The 4,443-nt window shown below is 40.4% G+C and overlaps 1 non-coding gene across 1 annotated transcript; it reads right to left on the reverse strand.

Moving 5' to 3' along the window:
- Nucleotides 1–282: 282 nt before the first annotated feature.
- LOC118652349 lies at nucleotides 283–415 on the reverse strand. Its single transcript, XR_004966592.1, has one exon. It is a non-coding gene; the product is annotated as a small nucleolar RNA SNORA29 (small nucleolar RNA).
- Between the last annotated feature and the right edge of the window lie 4,028 nt (nucleotides 416–4,443).

Genomic DNA, 4,443 nt, shown 5'->3' on the forward strand with positions numbered 1-4,443 from the left:
TGTGTTTGTGTCTCTTTGTGTATTTATATGACATTCTCCTATTTGTAACTGTTTATGATGTCTAAATTTTCTTCTTCCTGTAAAGACACCAGTCATATTGAATTGGGTTCCACCCAATGCTCTCATCTTAAATTGATTACATTTGCAAATTCTCTATTTCCAAATAAGGTCACATTCACAGATGGTGTAGGTGAGGACTTCAACATGTCTTTTTTCTTCCCTCTTTTTATTAAATTAAATTTATTTATTTATTTATTTATTTATTTATTTATTTATTTATTTATTTTTCTGTTCGGCCATTTCATATAGGAGGAGGACACAAATAAATCTTCCCTCTTCAGATCATGGCAATTTTAATCTATCCCATAAGTATAGTCACTAAAATCTATAAGGAGATAAATTTTTATTTAGGTATACAATTTTATGTTGGTTATATTAGTTTCAGGTGTACAACATGGTGATCTGACATACCTTACAATGTGATCACCCACCAATTCCTACAGTCATCTGTCACCATGTAAATAACTTATCCTTTTGACAAACCCAATTCAATCTGTAATAGGCCCACTCTTCACTCTGCACAAAGAAAGGTACACACATGACTTTCCCAGGTTACTTCATGATTATAAGCTTCCGACAGTTGCACCTGTCTCCTATCACAAGGCTCTAAGGCAGTGGTTCTCGACCTTCCTAATACCACAATCCTTTAATACAGTTTCTCATGTTGTGGTGACCCCCAACCATAAAATTATTTTCGTTGCTACTTCATAACTGTAATTTTGCTACTGTTATAAATCATAATGTAAATATCTGATATGCAGGATGTATTTTCATTGTTACAAATTGAACATAATTAAAGCATAGTGATTAATCACAAAAACAATATGCAATTATATATGTGTTTTCTGATGGTCTTAGGCGACCCCTGTGAAAGGGTCATTCGACCCCCAAAGGGGTCGCGACCCACAGGTTGAGAACTGCTACTCTAAGGGAAAGTGTATGGGACAATGAACTCATCAATAAAGTCAACTGGAAGGGACTGTTCTTCCACTATTCATCAGAAAAAAAATGTACAAGACATTATTCTGGCTTTATATTTAGTAATACTCTACAAGACATGTATACCAGGTAAAGTTTTCTCAGCCCTGTGAAACATTCATCCTGGGAGAAAATGTTCTTGGTGTGATGTTCCTGCCTTTGCTGTCTTAATGGAAGATGTTCCTTTAGGGTCAACACAGAGATTTTACATTGTCTCAATGTCAGGAGCCTGCCAGAATTCTTCAGAAAGGTATTCTTCTTTTTAATTGAAGCAACAAGGTGGAGAATTTTACCCTTAGAAACATAAAAGACCTAGAGACTATACCATTTCACTCACATGCTCTATCCAAGGTATACAGAGCAGGAGACTCCTAAGATTTCACCAGAAGCTAACATTGTGTGGTTTAAAACATCTTCCACAACAATTATATTAAGGCTACTAACTTGGAAATAGAAATTTTCTTTCTGAAGATAAGGATATGGTTAATTTCAGGTGAGAAAAGGTCAATGAGAAAAATAGCAGGGTTGGGAGAACATGCTTCCCATAGCCAAGAGGAGGAAATAGAAACACGAAAAGAATTTATGTTTGTCCCCAAATTCTGATATTATTTCTCTCTCATCCTGAAGCCAACTTGGTTTAAGAAAAATTATGCTTATCTCTATCATCTCACAGACCCCTATTATGGTATAGCATAATGGCAAATAATACAGGCCCCAGAGTCAGATGGTTAGACTCAAGTCCATATAACCCCACATCTGTATTTGATTCTAGGCAAGTCAGTGAGTCTCTCTGTTATAAAATGGCAGATCCAAATTCCAACTTCATAGAGTGATTGCAAAGATTAAAAATATATAACCTATTGAAATACTGAAATGTTAGCTCCTATTACTATGTGTTGTAATCATTCCCACTTTATGTAAAAGAAATCTGAGATTCAGAATAGCTAAATAACATACACTGGTCACACAACTAATTGTGGGGAACAGGACTTAATCCAATATTTAGCCACCTGATAGCTCCCCCCTCAATAATTTTATGCCCAACAGCCACCCTGACCATTTAGGCCAACATTACCTTTGGGGTTCCCTGACCTCTATTTCTAATTCAGTCTCCTGCCTTTCAGTTTCTTTCTGAGAACCTAGTACCCTCCTAGCTTCCTTATCTTCCAAGAGCCCAGGGCTGTCCTTTGGCAGCCATCTTTCCTAGAAAGCACCTAATAATTCAAAATAAACATCTCTCCTCATTAAGATGCTTTCCTTGGCACTGGCTGGTGTTGCTCAGTGGTTGAACATCAACCTGTGGACCAGAGGGTTGTGGCTCAATTCTAGGTCAGGCCATATGCCCAGGTTGTGGGCTTGATCCTGGAATAGTGGGACATGCAGGAGGCAGTTGATCAATGATTCAATCATCATTGATTTTTCTCTCTCTCTCTCCCTCTCCCTTCCTCTCTGAAAGCAATAAAAAATATATTTTTTAAAAATATGCTTTCCTTGGAATCGCCTTCTGTCCACACAGTCCTAGTCTTCACAGAGACTATGGTCCAGAAATGAAGGAAGACATATAAATATTTAATGCTCATGCTCTGAGAAAAGTGATTAGGAACAATGAACTGGGATTACCAAGGTGAGGATGCTTTAACTGGGTATGGAATATTTTTTAATGTATGTTATTGAGATAGAATGAGTAGCTGAAATGAATAACAGCCACCCCAAATTGGCAAAGGAGACTTAGCTGGTGAGACAATTTGCAGCCAGGAATGGCAGAGGACCCCTGTAGAAAGCCCAGGAAACTACAACCACACGAGCAATAGACATATGAGCAGCCCGCTCATGTCCAAGGAGCAGCAGCCTCGCGAGCAGCCTGCCCCAGGCCAAAGAGCAGCAGTCTCAAGTGGCCTGCCCCTGTCCAAGGAGCAGCAGCTGTATGAGCAACCTGCCCCCATCCAAGGAGCAGCAGCTGCACAAGCAACCCACCCATGAATGAGTAGCGGCAGCCTCGCGCAGCCTGCCCCCATCTGAGGAGCAGCAGCCATGCGAGCAGCCTGCCCCTGTCCCAGGAGCAGCAACCACACACAGCCTGCCCCTATCTGAGGAGCAACAGCCTCGTGAGAAGCCCACACCTGTCCGAGAGCAGCAGTTGTGTGAGCAGCCTCTCCCCACCAGCCAGAGGAGCCACCACTGCTGTGAACAGCACCCAACAGAGGAGCCACTGCCAACTGAGGAGCAGCCACTGCTGTGACCACCCGAAGAGCAACTGCAACCCAAGAAGCAGACTCTGCATGACTCGACATCTAGATCCATCTGTGAGATAAAAAATGTAGACAAAGAAACCCTCAAAGGAAAGAAAAGGATGAATCACCAGAAAAATAGCTAAGTGAAACAGAGGCATGCAATATGTCAGAAAAATAATTCAGAATAAGGGCCATACAGTTCATAAACCGGATGGATGAAAAAATCAACAACTTATGTAAAAATCAAGAAGAAATGAAGAGTGATATAGCTACAATAAAAAAAACATCATGAAAAGTTTCAATAGGAGACTAGGAGAAGTGGTGGACCGAATTAGCAAATTAGAAGACATGGAAGCAAAACACACCCAAACTGAACTGCAATTGGAGAAAAAAATTAAAAGACAGAAGGAAAGCCTAAGAGAGCTATAGGACACCATGAAACAAGGCAACATACAAATACTAGGGGTACAAGAACAACAGGAAAAGTAACAAAGGTTAGAAAATCTATTTGAAGAAATAATGTCAGGAAACTTCCCTGATGTGGGGAAGAATAAAGTCACACAAACACAGTCACAAACAAGATGAACTGAAAAGACCGAGAACAAGACACATCATAATTACAATGTCAAATGTTCAGGGCAAAGAGAGAATCTTAAAGGCTGCAAGAGAAAGACAGAAAGTTATGTACAAGGGATCTCCCGTTAGATTATCAAATGATTTCTCAACAGAAACATATCAGGCCAGAAAAGAATGGAAGGAAATTTACAAAGTGATGCAAAGCAAGGGACTGAATCCAAGAATACTCTATCCAGCAAGGCTATCATTCAAAATTGAAGGGGAAATAAGGAGCTTCACAGACAAAAAAAAAAAAAAAAAAAAAAAAAAAACACCATAAAAACAACAACAATTAAGGAAGTTTATCACTACCAAACCAGTAATGCAAGAAATGCTAAAGGGAAGTGCTCAGGAAGATAGTGGCTGGCAGGAGAGAGGTGAGGGAGAGGATGTGAGTGAGTGAGAGGGTGAAGGGAGAATGTGTGGATACATGTGGTGTGTGTGTGAGTGAGTGAGGGACAGAAAAATCCAACAGGAGTACCAGGGGCTGGCATACCAGACTCTCCTGGACAGGGAGAGACTACCACCGCTGTGGGCACTCCCTGGACCACGGGACTCA

Source organism: Myotis myotis, unplaced genomic scaffold (assembly GCF_014108235.1).
Source record: "Myotis myotis isolate mMyoMyo1 unplaced genomic scaffold, mMyoMyo1.p scaffold_m19_p_3, whole genome shotgun sequence".
NCBI lineage: Eukaryota > Metazoa > Chordata > Mammalia > Chiroptera > Vespertilionidae > Myotis > Myotis myotis.